Raw genomic sequence first — 17,489 nt, forward strand, 5'->3', positions numbered from 1 at the left:
TCCAGTGATCAAGCTCAGCTTGTCAGGCTTGGACGGTAAGCATCCTACATGATGAGCCTACATGACAACCAAGTTTTGTTCTTCTTAACCCTGCCATACTTTCAATTCAAATCTTTTTACTCAGCCATTTGGGAAAATCTAATATTTATCTCTACATCAATAACAGTTTGTGTATACATCCCTGTGGTGGCTAGTTTTATGTCAACTTGACACAAGCTAGAGTCACTGGAAAGGAGAGAAACTCAATCGAGAAAATGCCTCCATAAGATCTGGCTGGAGGGCATTTTCTAAATTAGTGATTGATGAGGAGGGCCCAGCCTACTGTGCGTGGGGGCATCTCTAGGTTGGTGGTCCTGGTTCTATAAGAAAGCAGGCTGACCAAGCCATGAAAGCAAGCCAGTAAGCAGTACCCCTTCATGGCCTCTGCATCAGCTTCTGCCTCCAGGTTCCTGACCTGTCTGAGTTCCTGTCTTGATTTCCTTCAATGATGAACAATGATGTGAAAGTGTGAGCTAAATAAACCCTTTCTTCCCCAAGTTGTTTTTGGTCATGGTGTTTCATCACAGCAGTAGTAATCCTAACTAAGACAATACCCTCTCAGAAATCAGGAAAAACTTACACCTCTCTCCTTTAGTACACTGCTCTTGCAAGAAGAACATATAAACCACCAATCTGGAGTCCACATCTTCATTTTCCAAGCAGCCACTACAGGTTTAAACTGAACCTCAGCTCCTGATGTTCTTTCTTCTTCAAGGTGGATGCTTATCCTGCAGTAATGTATAATAATAATAAATAATAACAATAATAAATAATAATAACAACAATAATAATAAACTATTTAGGCTGGGAGTCATATGGACCTGGGTTTAAATCTCAAGTCTCCTACTTAATACCTACATAAACTGAATCAAATTACTTAAAAAACTCTCTGAACCTATAAAAAAAAAAAAACATAGTTGCAATGTTTAGATCAAATGATACAACATCAATGAAAAAATAAACGCCAGCATACCATTAAACTGCAGTATAAATTGTCATGTCCCTCCACCCCCAATTTTCTTCCCTACTCTTCTCCTGCCTCTTTCTCCCCCCTCCTCCCTCTGTCTCAAGAGGTTCTTGCTCTGTAACCCAGGATGACCACAAGGTCACCATTTGCCTACCACCACCTCACCAGTGCTGGGATTACCAATGTGTGAGGGCACATCCGACTCAGGGACTACTACCATGACTGGGATTACCAATGTGTGAGGGCACATCTGACTCAGGAACTACTACCATGACTGGGATTACCAATGTGTGAGGGCACATCTGACTCAGGAACTACTACCATGACTGGGATTACCAATGTGTGAGAGCACATCTGACTCAGGGAACTACTACCATGACTGGGATTACCAATGTGTGAGGGCACATCCGACTCAGGAACTACTACCATGACTGGGATTAACAATGTGTGAGGGCACATCTGACTCAGGAACTACTACCATGACTGGGATTACCAATGTGTGAGGGGGGCACATCTGACTCAGGAACTACTACCATGACTGGGATTACCAATGTGTGAGGGCACATCCGACTCAGGGAACTACTACCATGACTGGGATTACCAATGTGTGAGGAGGGCACATCTGACTCAGGAACTACTACCATGACTGGGATTACCAATGTGTGAGGGCACATCTGACTCAGGGAACTACTACCATGACTGGGATTACCAATGTCTGAGGGCACATCTGACTCAGGGAACTACTACCATGACTGGGATTACCAATGTGTGAGGGCACATCTGACTCAGGGAACTACTACCATGACTGGGATTACCAATGTGTGAGGGCACATCCGACTCAGGAACTACTACCATGACTGGGATTACCAATGTGTGAGGAGGGCACATCTGACTCAGGAACTACTACCATGACTGGGATTACCAATGTGTGAGGGGAGCACATCTGACTCAGGAACTACTATCATGACTGGGATTACCAATGTGTGAGGGCACATCTGACTCAGGAACTACTACCATGACTGGGATTACCAATGTGTGAGGGCACATCTGACTCAGGAACTACTACCATGACTGGGATTACCAATGTGTGAGGGCACATCTGACTCAGGAACTACTATCATGACTGGGATTACCAATGTGTGAGGGCACATCTGACTCAGGGAACTACTACCATGACTGGGATTACCAATGTGTGAGGGGGGCACATCTGACTCAGGGAACTACTACCATGACTGGGATTACCAATGTGTGAGGGCACATCCGACTCAGGAACTACTATCATGACTGGGATTACCAATGTGTGAGGAGGGCACATCTGACTCAGGGAACTACTACCATGACTGGGATTAACAATGTGTGAGGGCACATCTGACTCAGGAACTACTACCATGACTGGGATTACCAATGTGTGAGGGGGGCACATCTGACTCAGGGAACTACTACCATGACTGGCGCTCTTCTATATAATTTCGTATAATTTTTACTTAATTCAATCTGTCCAAAAGGCCTTTCCAGAGTAAATTTTCTTAAGTCAGAGACTTGATAAACTTGCCCTGAATGATTATCAACATTCGGCAACAACAACACAGGTGTATACCTAGTAGTGTATACACCACTCTCCAAAAAGCAACACACCCAAACTCTACTGCCCAACAAACCACACACTACTCTATAGTCCAAATCTATGTCTAAAAACCACTAGAAAGTTCCTTTTAGGGCTGGAGAGATGGCTTGGTGGTTAAGAGCACTGGCTGCTCTTCCAGAGGACTCAGGTTCAATTCTCAGCACCCACATGGCAGCTCACAACTGTAACTTCAGTTCTAGGGGACCTGACACCCTCACACAGACATACATGCAGGTAAAGCCCCCAATGTACTAAAAATAAAAATAAAATAAAAAAGGAAAGTTCCTTTTAGCGTGTGGTGATATTCCCAAAGTGCAAAAAGGTAGTGTAAAAATTCTTTTAGTTCTTTTTCAGTTTTCTTCTATCATTTATTTAATTTTGTGGTCGAATATGTAAATATGCATGACTCTGAGGTCAAAATATAAGCAATCTTAAGGGAAAGCTCTTTTATTGTTGGCATCTTCTCCTGCCTTTGAGTATTCTATGTATTGTTCCTCCGGAGAAAGGGTGATTTGGAAGGGCACCGCCTACCTAGAGACTGTCCTATTATTTATTGTTTGGCTGTACTACACTACAGTATATCCAGTCAATCTCCTATAATGGGTACTTGAAATGTTTCTAATTCTTTAATTAAGTGTGATGGCTAATATTAAATGTCAACTTGGTGAGACATGACTCAGGGAGTCCTGTGAGGGAGTTTCCAGAAAGGACTAGGAAGAGGGGAGACAACTGTCCCTCAGAATGAGCCACCTTCCCATATTGGCCCAAATATAGGGAAGAGAGGAATAGGCAGCGTGGCTGGGGCTGCTTTTGCTTCTGGCTAGTGAGTATGGCTGCTGCTGCTGCTGCTAGTGCCACCATATTTCAGAGCTCAGACTCTTGCTCCTTTGACTTTCCAGAATTGAAATCCAGAGATCCTCCAAGAATCTTGCAGGCCTTGAGCACCAAATTAGGACAGAGGCACCCAGTTCCACGTTTACCAGCAATGTACCCATGTGCCTATTTTCCCACCAGCTGAACAGCAGAACTTCTAGATTTTGTTGAGAATTGCTTGAGTGCAGCTTTAATTTTGTGTGTATATACATTTGTAGGCATGAAGTTCATTTTGGTGGTCTCTGCTATCATTCCATGCCTTAAGTTTTTGAGACAGGAATGCTCCCTGATCCCAGGGTTCACCGACAGGCTAGGCTGGCTGGCTGGCTGGTTAGCTCCAGGGGTCCTCTTATCTCTACCATGCCCCTTCCCCTTAGCCCCTCACTCCTCCCAGGGCTGGCGTTGCACAAACAAGCTGCTCTTCCTGGCTTTTATGTGGTTGCTGCTCCACAACCTAGGTCCTAATGCCTGCATAGCAAGCACGTTACCAATGGAGCCATCCTCCCAGCCCTCATGAGTCCCAGTGAAGAGCACAGCTGTCACTGAACTTCTTTTTGTGTGACTGAAGCTGGGACCTCTTTTATCCTGCTTCATCTGATTTCTCTTCCTGTGAGGTCTCTTCTAAAATCTTTGGTCCATGATTTGCCTAGGTTTTCAGAAACTGGTTTTGACTAACATTAGCTTCAAACATTTCCCCACTTCAGCATTTGTCTTTGCTTGTATCTTTCACCGTGTAAATACTTTTCTTCAACACATTGGATTTATCCTGATTTCCTCGCCAGTGAGTCATCGTTATAAAAACCTTGGCTTATGCTTTCATACTTTAGCCAGGTTGTACCACAGCTGTTTTGCTCAGTGTTGCTATCGAGATGTCTGTTGCTAGCCTCTTTTCTTCCTGGAAACCCAAGGGAAACTTTCTTCGTTGTCCTGAAAGTTTCACTAGGCTCTAACTTGAAGCTGAGCACTTTGGACCAAGGTTCCTAGGACACAGGCTTTCTCTTTTAAAATGGGGGGAGGGGAGGCATTGACTACAGAGTTGGTCATGCTAGGCCACCACTGTGCCGCTGACACCTCCAGTCTGAAGGTCTTAGTTTTAGTATGAACACCTGAGTCTTCTCTATTTAAAGAATGCTTCCTTAGATAGAAGTTTACATACCAGCCCTACTATTGCTCTTCTTCTTAGGAACTTCAATCTTTCATCTTACATCTTAATAACTCCTATAGAGTCATGATGTGACTTTGAAGCGGAACACCTACCTAAAATATAAGGCTCTGGGTTCAATCCTTAGCATAATACACATCTGTCTCCATCTCTTTGCTGTGTGTGCACACATTTGTGTAACTTTTTATTCCCATTTTCTTCTTCTTTTTTTTTTTGGGGGGGGGCTGTTTTCAGGACTTCTGTTAGTGTCCCTAACTTAGTGTGATCTTTTCTCCCTTAGGTACCTCGGGGTTTAGCTTCATTTTTAAAAGATCTATTTTCTTAGTTCAGAAAATCCATCTTCACATCTTTTTTGTTTTTGCTCTTTTGGATGTACATGTCTGCAAATGTTTTTCATCCAGGAAGGAGTATTGCACTGTAGTTTTCTTTAGCTCTGCTACTGAATGTTCTAAGCAGTTTTATTGGCAGCTGAAATGTTTGGACTTCCCATTCGCTTTCTACTGAAGTAACTTGACATGAACGTTGTCTGCCATCTTCTGTTCATTTTTGAAATGATTTCTTTTTTCTAAACCAGACGGCAGTACAGACAGACAGGAAGGAGGGATGTGAATAGCTTACTGATTTTAGTCCAGTGGTACTTCATTAACGGATTGTGTGTTTGTTTTCTCTTGGTTACTTTCATCAATGACCCCCTTCTGGGAGGGAGGCAGGCTTACCCACAGTCTACTCAGCTTCAACAGACCCTTGACTTCTTCCACCTCTTCCTGTTGACCACCATCTCACTACCTGGGGGCTCCATGCTCAGTCCTTCAAGGCTCCCCCCTTTTCCTAGAATCAGTACATTTTTGAGACTGCCTCTTGGGCACACATACTTTTAGGCCCTTTTGTCTAACAGATCTCACATATCTCAGTATTTCCTTGGGTCTTCTATTCTGTATGGCAATCATTTTTGCCTACAGAGCCAGCTTCCTGCCCTTTTATTTTTCTTACATCTTTTTTAGTTTTCTGTATGACGGCTGTTCGTGTCCTTGAGTAAATAGATATTTTAAAAATTCTTCACTGTGAATTTAACTTATACAATCTCCTTCATCTAAATACTTTTCCGCCCACCTTCTGCCTTGTCTTACTCTTTTTAGGGGGTTGTGGGCACTGTTAGGAATTGAACTCGAGCTTTACACCATTCTTGGGAAGTGCTCTATCACTGAACCACATCTCAAGCCCCTTCCTTCATCTTGTACTAAGATGTGAAACATTTACATTTTATTAGTACACCCTAGCCCTCCCTATTCTGTTATTAACAACTATTTATATTATCATTACTGTCCTCTACTATTCATACTTATGCTGCACATCCTTTATGTAACAACTTGAAATTCCTTTTTTTGACAAACCTGATGCACACCTAACACTCACATCTGGGACATCAACTGCATGGATTTCTCCCCGAATCAGGCTCTGTCATCACTGGGTGTCCTAGGCTTCAGTTACAAGATTGCCCATTTCGCAGACTGTACAGGTTAAGGACTGTCACTTACTTTCAATACCAGTTACAGAACCTAGGTTGTTACCTACACCTCTGAACAACCAGTTATGAATTAGAGGTTTCCAAAACACACCCACTAGGGGCCAGTAATCTGCTAGAACTTACCAAACTCAAGAAAGTGTCTTTGTATTGTAATGTGGCCCATGTAGGAAATAACATACGAAGGTAAAAACAGTCCACTCCAAAAGTCCTGGCCTCAGGAAAAATAACCATAGCCCATAACCAAATCTACAGATCCGCCCCCACCTCCCGCCCTAGTTTTTGTCTCATCCTTTCTATAACTTATGGCACTGCTATGGGCAAGGCAGAGTCAAACTGAGAAAGTCTATTTCACCAGATTTTGCCAAAACTACAAATGAATTCACATTCCCATAAACTTACATATATAAATGTCTTTTTTTTTCTTAATGTGGGGTTAGGGCAAGTCTTGAGACCCACAGCCAAGTTTTACGGCAGAAAATTCCAGTAACGCTAGCATTAACATACTCTAAAGTCTCTGACTTAGGACACCCAAACAGAAAGGATCTATAGAACAAAGGGTAAGGATGATGGGCAAAGCCTCCAGGCCCTGCCTAGACTCATCCCCATTCCAGCACTTCCATGCACTATCCAGAAACACCATCACTTAGGGGTTTTATGGGGGTTCAGCTATTTTGGCATGAGTTGATTAAATAATTGCCACGAGGGACTAAATTCAAAGATTCTTTCACTAGGGAGGGGAGTGACTCCTGGAAGTTCCAGTTAGTCTGTGCTTGTGCTAGTGCACTACAGTACACACATAAGGTTAAAGGACAGCCTTGAATGCTCTTCCTCAGGTACCATGCATCTTGTTTTTGAGACAGGGTCTCTCGATGGCTAGAGCTCAACAAGTAGGCTAGGCTGCTGGCAAGGGGGCTCCAGGAACCCACAATATCTGCCTCCATAGCAGTGGGATTACAAGTTTGAGTCACTAAATCCAGCTCTTTTACTTGGGTTCTGGGGACTGAATACCTATCTTCATGCTTACAAGGTAAACACTTTCCAGTTGAGCTATCTCCCCAGCCCTGGAAGTTCTATATTTGATGATATAATTGGTTCATCAGGCAATCATCCCCAATCTTACAATCTTCTTTCCTGGTAGCTAGCTTACATTTCCTAGAAGGTGCCATGCAGGCTGCTGAGGGGGAAAAGTCATTAAGTATTACCCACTTGTGGAACCTGTGAGCTATAACACCTGGCCTGAAAGGTGTGACCATTGTACAGTAGTGGCATAAATATTATGGGGTTAATGACAACTTTCTGCTTGGACTTAAGACCCATTTCACAGCAGGAATGTCTGGTACTTTAAACCTAGGCAAGAACCCATGGCTAGGGAGATCATATGTCCTACCACTATTATTTTGCTAAAGGAACATGTTGCTGCCCAAAGCACCAAATCCATGTGATATTTTTTTTTTCCAAGTTACTTGGTTTTATTTTCCATGACTGAAAAAAGTCTCACTTTTAAAATCCAACCATTTTACAAGACTACATCTCAGTGTTAAGTGTTCTGGGCTGAGTTCCAGATTTTGGGGTGCCTTTATCCTTCTTTAGTGTTAAGTGTTCAGGAATTGTAGCTCTGACAGTTGTTGTAGTCCAATGCTTTGCTTTACAGGTTTTATTATGACAAAATGAGCCTAAAGTTTACCATTTAAGCCACTTTCCAGTTTTCAATCTACCGACATTAAGTATACAATGTTATATAACCACCACTGAACTTCGGTTTACATGAGGGAACTCTTTACTTGGCTGCCTGTCCTGTCCTGTTTTTTTGTTTGTTTGTTTGTTTTGTTTTTGTTTTTTAGTAAAGTCTCTGACTTGCTTGGAACTCACAGAGAGATCACCTGCCTCTGCCTCCCAGGCTCTGGGACTAAAGGTGTGTACTACCATTCCAGCTTTTGTCTTTTTTAGTTTTAAAAAAGACATTGAGTTCCTACTTCTCCTTTTTCTCTTATTGTACCGTCTGTGGTACATATTTACCATTTTCTGATTTGTCACTAAAAAGGCCTCCTCTTCTCAAACATTTCCTGGGTTCTATCAGCCTCACTTGTCAGCCTCGTATGGTGTGGCTCTACTACTTCTGAGATGGCGTTCTTTCTGGTTTATGTGTTTCTTTAAAGGATTTCATCTTACACCAGACACACTGGCTCACATCTGTAATCCGAGTGTTATGGGGACAGAGGCGGGAGAACCAAGTCCAGCAAGCCTCAGCTACAAAACACATGAATCAGGAACAACAGAAGGATTCTACCTTCACTACAATTTCTCTAAGCTGAAATACTTAAGATTATCAATTTTATCTGCTTTGTGGCCACATTTCTATGGTATCTTTTCATAATATATGATCTATTGCATGAATTTTTTTTTATGATAATCTGTTATATATTGACATAGTTTCCTGGATTGAAACAGGGCTCGTGTGTTAGTTTTATGGATGAGTTGGGGTTTTTGAAACTGTATTGCCCAACTGACCCCTGAGTTTTTTCCAGTTTTGGTGGTAGTAACAAACAAAACTGCTCTAAGTATCTACAGAGAAACAAATACAGGTTTTCATTTCTTGAGAGAAGAACATCATCATCCTAAGAGAAATGCAGATTAAGTCTGCTGTAAGATATCACTCTCTCTCTCCTGTAACAGCAGAAATAAAAAAACAAACAATGACAGTGCCAAATGCTGGCTGCAGCTTTCTATGCACAGATGCATTTCACCCAGGATCTGATGGCTGTGGTCGTATGCAGATGCACCTCACCCAGGATCTGATGGCTATAGTAGTGTGCAGATGCACCTCACCCAGGACCTGATGGCTGTGGTCGTATGCAGATGCACCTCACCCAGGATCTGATGGCTATAGTAGTGTGCAGATGCACCTCACCCAGGATCTGATGGCTGTGGTCATGTGCAGATGCACCTCACCCAGGATCTGATGGCTGTAGTAGTGTGCAGATGCATTTCACCCAGGATCTGATGGCTGTAGTAGTGTGCAGATGCACCTCACCCAGGACCTGATGGCTGTAGTAGTGTGCAGATGCACCTCACCCAGGACCTGATGGCTGTAGTAGTGTGCAGATGCACCTCACCCAGGGCCTGATGGCTGTAGTAGTCTGCAGATGCACCTCACCCAGGACCTGATGGCTGTAGTCGTGTGCAGATGAATTTCACCCAGGACCTGATGGCTGTAGCCGTGTGCAGATGCATTTCACCCAGGACCTGATGGCTGTAGTAGTGTGCAGATGCACCTCACCCAGGACCTGATGGCTGTAGTCGTGTGCAGATGCATTTCACCCAGGACCTGATGATTGTAGTAGTGTGCAGATGCACCTCACCCAGGACCTGATAACTGTGGGCGTGTGCAGATGCACCTCACCCAGGACCTGATAACTGTGGTCGTGTGCAGATGCACCTCACCTAGGACCTGATGGTTGTAGTAGTGTGCAGATGCACCTCACCCAGGACCTGATGGCTGTAGTAGTGTGCAGATGCACCTCACCCAGGACCAAATGGCTGTAGTAGTGTGCAGATGCACCTCACCCAGGGCCTGATGGCTGTAGTAGTGTGCAGACGCACCTCACTCAGGAGCCGAAGGCTGTACTGTTTGCACTATACATTAGCAACAGCAGCCTTGTCCTTGCTGTGCAATTTTTTTCTTCATTCTCACAGGTTGTTTCTTCAATTATCCACACTTTTTTCACTAGACATAAAAGTTATCCCTAAAAACCCTTTCAAAAGGTTGAAACTCAACCCACCACCATGGTCACACCACAATGTACAGACCATTCTGTAAGTTCCAATTTTTCACAAGGATAAAGTTATAGGAGAGCATAACTCTGATTTAATTTCCTCAGGACTCTCCTAGAAAAGGTCAAGATAGACTTCCTTGCTGATGCATCTTGGCAAGGTGCTTCTTGAAAAATGATGCAAACCTACCTGAATCAGTTACTAAGGACTTTTATTTTCTTATATCCCAGAGGTATTTATCTTGGAAATTTAAAAAATAATTTCACTGATTCCATATGTCCTTTATTTTTACAAGTTCTTGATTTTTTTTTTTTTTTTTTTTAAAGAAGCTGCTTTTCCTTGTTCTTTTGTGTTCTTTTCTATCTGGTATTTATTGCCATTGTTATTTACTTGCAAGAAAGAAACAGACTATGAAAATACACACTTTCTGCACCAGTGTGTCCAACCTTTTGATACTGCAATACAATGCTGTCGATTACAAACTCCATTAAGCTGCTGTAAGATATTGGGTAATCAAGTTTAAAACAATAGCTATTCTGGGCCTCAGTTTGGACACCTAACTGTACAGCCTTAAAAAGTCTTCATCATACCTCTCCAACAAAGTTTTCATTTGAGATATACTTTAAATGAGCAAACATTTATCACACATAACATTCATCATTACTCTCAGTAAGAAGTATTTCCTTTCAAGGACTCCCTGCTGGCTTAATTAACTGAATGAACCTGTCTACACTTCAAGGGGCTGAGCCTGGCACTATAACCCAAGGATATATAAGCTCTCCTCCTCTTGTTTTAGTTGACTTTTAAACAGAGCAAAAAAACCCACTAATTCTGGTCAGATTTGTTGGTCTAGGTCCTAATCCCTGCATGTGTCAGGTGGAGACGATCTCAAGTCCCAACCTAGTCTGGACTATAGTTAAGACCCAGTCTCAAAAACAAAACAAGCAAACAATCACCGATAGTGATACACATGGATAATGCCAGCATTCAGGAAACTGCCAACCCAGGTAACATAGCAAGATTTCATTTGATCACTCTTCCACTAGCTCAACTACCTGTCCTGCTATTTTCTATCCTTGTTTTAAGTCTTCTATGTCCCAGGTTGGTCTGGACCTCATGATCCTCATGCCTCAGCCCAGGATTACAGGCATGAGCAAACATGCCTGGCTTGCTGCTAGTAGCTTAGTGATTAACTTTAAGATTAGCTATTCCTGGGCAAAGGAACAAAGTATCAGCAGAAATCTTTTTTTGAGAAGTCCAAATGGTATTTGACGTTCTTTTTACAACTAAGGTCCTTAAAAAAACAAACAAACAAACAACAACAACAAAGCCCACATTTACTGTGTGTATGTCATGCATGTGGAGATCAGAAGGCACTTGAGAAACTGGTTCTCTCCTTCCACCATGTGGGTTCTGGAACTGAAGTCAGGTTCTCAGGCTTGGTAGCAGGCACCTTAATCCACTGAGCCATCACTTAGGCCCCAAGGCCAGCATCTTAAAACTTACTTTTTTCTAGATTTACAGAACTCAGGATAGCTATCTTTGGATGGTATCAAAGTATAGATCAAGGATTTGTAATCTTATTCTCTAACTGAAAATAAATCATCTTTAACTGGCTCAGAAATCTTGTGTTTTTACCAAAAAAACTACAAGGACTGGACTAGGAGACTAAAGTTGATTGGGGCCTCAAGGCTAATCCAGTAGAAGAGAAAACAAAACACAGGCTCTGGGTAATGGAGACCCCACTCAGCATGAAGACTTACTGCCCCTTGCTTCTCCCTTACCTCTCTAGAAAAGCTCTTTGCACCCAAATTCTTCTCTAAATGGTCTTTGCTGGTGGCAGCTTCCCATCTTCTTTGGTTTCTGAATTGCAAATCTTTTTCTGACCTGAGTCACTGGAGAGCAGTGGAGAGCAGCCAGACCTGGATCAAGGAACAGCACTAATTACTTCCAAAGGAATGTACTTCTTAGTACTGGGAACCATCGCTGCAAACACAAGTGAAAAGTACAAAGCAAGTTCTATGTCCACAAGTAAATAAGAGGCCATATACATGACTTGTGAGGGGGACACATGAATGGTACCAAAAGTGATAAAATTATTATATGAATTTGTGTGACTATGTAAAACTAACTTGAAATAAATCAAGGCACAAAATTCAACTATTACCACTTGCAAATATTTGTCTTCTAGCAAAATAGAAGACATTTCATCATTCCATTTAGGAAGGTGATATATATAAACATGGCACAAAGCAGCCACATTGGTTCATAAGGTGGAGCCGCACAGTGAGAGCGGAAGAAGGGCGGGAGTATGGGTCCCTGAAGGCTGTGTGCAACATGAGCACCTGATAGCTAATGTTTTACATGGGAAAGAGAAAGTTTATTCTCAAAGACCACATTTACTTTTAGTATCTCTATCATGGTAGCCAAACTGTAGCTTAATTAAAATAAATTCCAAGCTAAGGAATATAGGATTTATCATGAATACAGTGGCATATACATTGTTTTGCTTTACTAAGACAGAATCTCACTATCGACTAGACAAGCCTCAACATTGGGATCTTCCTGCCTCAATCTCCCTGGGAATGGAGGCCTGCACTGCCACACCCAAGATAAAATGCTAAATTTAGAAAGAAGGAGAAAGCAGAAAGACAAAAGGAAAGCCATTACAGGGATTGCAGCTAGAGACAGGTTAAGTGAGACAAAAGGAAGAATTTAATTTTAAATCCAAGCCACATGGAAGATGCCCATATCAATGATCAAGATAACATAGGAAACATGAGGGAAGAAGTATGTACATAGTAAGATTGGTCAAGACTATCAGAAATGTATTTTTAGTGCTCAAGCAAAAATTTAACATATAGGTCTAACTTGCACTAAAGTGTTAGTTTAAGAACAGGAACAAATGAGATTGTGAGGGCAGAAGTTAAAGGTTGACCAGGAAAGGATTCCTCTATGCTTTAAGGAAAACAAAGCAACAAGGACGACAAAGACTGCCCAAGAAGCTGTACATTTAATCCCCAGTACCTAGAGGGACAAAAGCCAAACAGAGCTGGGATGTAGATGAGAGAGCAAGTGCTTGCCTAGCATGTAGCTCATGTACTAGGCCCTGAGGGTGATCTAAGCACTGTGAGAGGAGGGACAATAGGTTAAATATATAATACTTCTCAAACTTCTTTTTTAAGCTAAACAAGCTCAAGTCTAAATATCCTACTATGTTTTAGCACACTGGTTTACAGGAATTCTTGTGACTTTTATTATTTATTTGGGTGCTGAATATAGAACCCAGGATCTCATGCATGCTAAGCACATGCTCTATCAATAAGCCATACTCTCAACCCTTTAAAATTAATCAATGCTAGAAATACCTTAATATGAATTGATGATATAAACTACCATTTTTGGGAACAACTGAATTTATAGAAATATCTGTATACTCAATTTTAATTTAGAACATTTAGCCATGAACTTTCTGGTTTCAATCAACAGACTCCATTATGGGGATAAACAATGCAACTAAAAATAAAGATTTGGAACTGTAAAGGTCAAAATGACCACTTTATGGCAGCCACCTAATCAATGAAACCGTTACATTTTAAAGACCTCTCTCACAGCTCAGTTTTCACATGTTCTAGCCTTTGTCCTAAAACTTCCTGCAAATTAAGATGGCCACTGGCACAGCAAGGAGGAATTTAGACTTTTCTCCCACTGCTACCACAGCCAACCTATATACACATTTGTCCTTTACCAAGTTGTTTCCTAACTTTTTTAAAAACAGGAAAAAGTAAGGCAGTGGATATATGGACCAGTAACATTGATACTTAGTTTGATTATCAACTCATACTTTCTTTTTTCAAGAAAATACACCTCTTCTTTAAAAAAAAAAAATTTAGTATGGATTGTGGCTTTAAAAAGTAAATTAAGAAATGTGGGGGTTTTGTTGTTGTTCCTGGCTTTATTTCTGTCACAAAATACCCTCCTCCTGTGCTGTTGACCCAGGTGAACCACCAGTTAACCTTGAATATTGAGAACTAAAGTGAAGGCTCTGAGGGAAGTCTCAGCTTCTCACGTGTATCAAAACTGCTACAGTTAATCACAAAATATTTGTCTCTAACTGGCTAGATTTTCAGATCTGGCAGCTTCTTTCAAGTGAAAGACAACGAATGCTTTCTACTTCACAAGGGGAGGGAGGTGGGAGTCTTAATTTTTTTCAAGAGCGGAAGAACGGGAAGAGCAAAGTGCAGTGTCTTGTTCTTCCCAGCCCCACAGCAAACTCCAATTTTCCTTAAAAAAAAAATGTCCTGCTCAATGATGACATCACCAGGCATAGTAATGACAGATCCAGAAATTCACAAATCTGTTGTGGATTTTTTTTATTTTGGTTGTGGCTAAGTTGTTGGGATTCTGCCGCACTCCAACCACATGACTGCACATGCGCAGTTCAGGAGCTAGACAAGGGGTCTTGCGTCTTATGTCATCAGTGTACGCTGGTGATCATGTACTCGTGGCCTGGTCACACAATCAGTGCATGCGTGGTGTAGCTCTGTACGCCCACCTGCGCCTTAAAGAGCCGTGACTCAGACCCTACCCTCTCTCTATTCTGTTCCTTCTTCCCCCCACCATCTTTCCCTCTCTCTGCACATGCTCCTTTCTCAGGCCTGGTTCTTTTGTCTCCCCCTCCTTCCTCCTAATAAAGCTCTGCTACTAGGTAGTCATGGCCGTGCCTCCTGACCTTTTCTTGTGGTAACCAATACCACCAGCAGCACCACTTATCATTTATTTCATTGGTGCCATGACTTGGATAGGCTATTCTGGCGCTCTGCATCGGGGCTCAGCGTCTGGAAACCTATACCGTGGTTCATTAGACCTGCAACCGCCCACTCTGCTTTCTTCATTTGCCCAGCAGCCAGACCACTCTGTACACCACACATGCTGCCAAGATTGGTGAGACCCCTGCCATTTCCCGTGACTGTAGCCTGAGCTATACTCCTCGCACTGGACCCCTGGGGGTTCCTCGCTGCATACCACGACACATTCTATCTTAACAAAGTATTGTATGCTGTCTGGGCTCCTGGGGGGCCCTCCAGTACCTATGCCCCAGCCCTTGCCCTTTTCATGACGATGACTGGGTAATTTGTGCTGTTAATGCCGGTCCACAGACTGCCTATTCTCAAAGACACTTGAAATAGGAGCCTGGGGAATCCCGTTTGTTATTTTAATTTTTTATTTTTTTTCTCTCTCTCTCGGTTGCAGCCATGGGACATGGGGGCTTCCTTCTCGTGGTTACATTCCTCCTCTGACAAATGCCTTAAATATCCCAGATACTAGTAAATTTGGCTGCATAATGGCTGCTTCAACCCTGATATTTCATGGGAATTGTCTAACATCTGCCAGAAAATGGGCAAATGAAGAGTTACCTTATCCCCACGCTTTTACCTAAGCTCTAAACCTTCCCTTTCTGATTCTCTCTCCTGAACACGTGCATTCCTAAACCTAAGGAATTTCTGACTCCAAAGAACCTTATCTTGTCTGTTCTCTACTCTGTGCTTGGCGGGCCACTTCTGCCCAACTCTGGCTTCACCTTAACTCCTCCCACTTGTTCTCAAGCTGCCCTGAGAAGCACAGAGGGGTCTGAAAGCAGGCTAGGATGCATGCAAATAAGTTTATGATCAGGACCCACATGGGGGTCCTGGTGGTAAACTTATAATAATAATTATACTAATAATCACAATAATCACAGTAAGGATGGCTCTTTAGCCAGAGATCAGTTTACTAACTGCCTCCTGGAGAGTCTTCCTAAAGCTGTCCTCAAGCCAGCAAACTATCAAAAAAAAAAAGAAAAATTCAAGACACAGAATAAAATCCATCTCTTGTCTCCCAGAGCTCCCTGACCTTAGGGCTAAAAGTTAAACATCTGGAGAGCAAGGCTCCTGAAAGCTGCTGGGTCCCTGTTTTAAGTGGGGGGGTGGGGGTGGGGGGGGAGGGGTAGGCCAGGCGAGCTAGTGCATGCCCTGCCAGGCCATCAATTGAGCCTTGTTCAAAGTGCCACCTAGAGAGATAACTGGTCAGCTGACTGCCCCTGGGCACCGAGTGGCATGGGGACAAACTAAGACCTCCAGCAGACCTCCTAGGCTTGGCCACGGCTCACAGGGAACCCAGAATGCAGCATGGAAGTGATCTGTTTCTTTCCTTCTGGACACTGGAGCCACTCACTCAGTCCTGGGGAGTTTGGGGGTTCCACCTCTCCTCGTTTCCCTATTATCGGGTTAGGGAGGACAATCTTACCCACCTCACCAGACTTAATTGTACTTTCAGGGTTACTTAATGGGAAAAGATTTTCCAGCTAAGGTAGGAGCTTTCATTTTATTGCTCCCTCCATGTGCCTCACTCCAGACCTGTCACAGTGCTTCTCCTCCTCATGCACACAGACAGGGCCCTGTTCTCCACCTTGTACTTAATTCCAAAAGAATGAGGTCTCACCCCCACAAGCTGCTTCCCTCTTTTAATTAACTACTCAGCTAATTGTTACAGGATCACCATAGAGCTGGAATCTAAGGACCATCAGATATACCCAAGTGGTAAGAAACTGTAACAGTTAAAAGGTATTTACACCCCCAGACCCAAGAGGGTCTGGACTCTGCAAAAACAGACTTAATATAGCCATCTATTACTGTTAAATGCTCTCAGCAATTGATCACCTGTGTCTCCTGGATGCTAAACTAGTAAACAGGTACCTTAAAATAATCTGTCTCTGATAAAGCTTATCTCAGGTTAAAAAATTAAACACATGGAGCTGGAGAGATGGCTCAGCGGTTAAGAGCACTGACTGCTCTCCCAGAGGTCCTGAGTTCAATTCCCAGCACCCACATGGTGGCTCACAACCATCTGTAATGAGATCTGGTGCCCCCTTCTGGCCTGCAGGGATACATGCAGGCAGAACACTATACATAATAAATAAATCTTAAAAAAAAAAATTAAAAAAAAAAAATTAAACACATGTTCCAATCTCTCTCTGTCTCTCTTATTAATACTAACCAATACAAGCAGAGTACCAAACGCTACAATGGTCACCAGCCCAAGACTTTTTCTCATGGCTGCTTCTTAATATGTTTAAAATTTTTCTTAAGCTCCAGAAACCAGCTTAAGCCCATCTGACAGGTCGGATCTGCTTCAGATAATCGCCAAACCCAAACCTTCCTGGTCTGGGAACAACTCCCCACCCAGGGAAAAAAAATAATCCTTTCTTCTAAGCTTTTCTCTGTCCCACCAGCATCCTGTCAGACACAAAAGCAGCCAGAGTGCCAAGCCAAGAAAGATGAACAGCTCCAAGGCAGCAGACGACAGCCCACCATCCCAAGACGCCTGTCTACCTCGGAAGCCCCCTTACCTAGCCCCCCAAGAGCCAACTGACGCCCACCAAGTCAGCTGGAAGCATTTTTTCCCAGAGAAATGACGCCCCTATTCCTGTTCACTCCCTTTTTTTTTTTTTGCAATAAGCCAAAAGTCTGGAATGTTAGGATTCTGCCGA

The 17,489-nt window shown here is 42.8% G+C and overlaps 1 protein-coding gene across 1 annotated transcript in view; it reads right to left on the reverse strand.

Annotated features, from left to right (window-relative positions):
• Cab39l (calcium binding protein 39 like) overlaps positions 1–17,489 on the reverse strand; it is a 120,865-nt gene that overhangs the window by 101,869 nt on the left and 1,507 nt on the right. Inside the window, exons 2-3 of the mRNA XM_059273552.1 lie at positions 11,746–11,883; positions 620–767 (exon numbers count right to left, since the gene is read on the reverse strand). The gene's annotated coding sequence lies outside the window, so the exon portion shown is untranslated. The remainder of the gene's footprint in view (positions 1–619; positions 768–11,745; positions 11,884–17,489) is intronic.

This window comes from Peromyscus eremicus, chromosome 9 (genome assembly GCF_949786415.1).
Source record: "Peromyscus eremicus chromosome 9, PerEre_H2_v1, whole genome shotgun sequence".
NCBI classification, from domain to species: Eukaryota; Metazoa; Chordata; class Mammalia; order Rodentia; family Cricetidae; genus Peromyscus; species Peromyscus eremicus.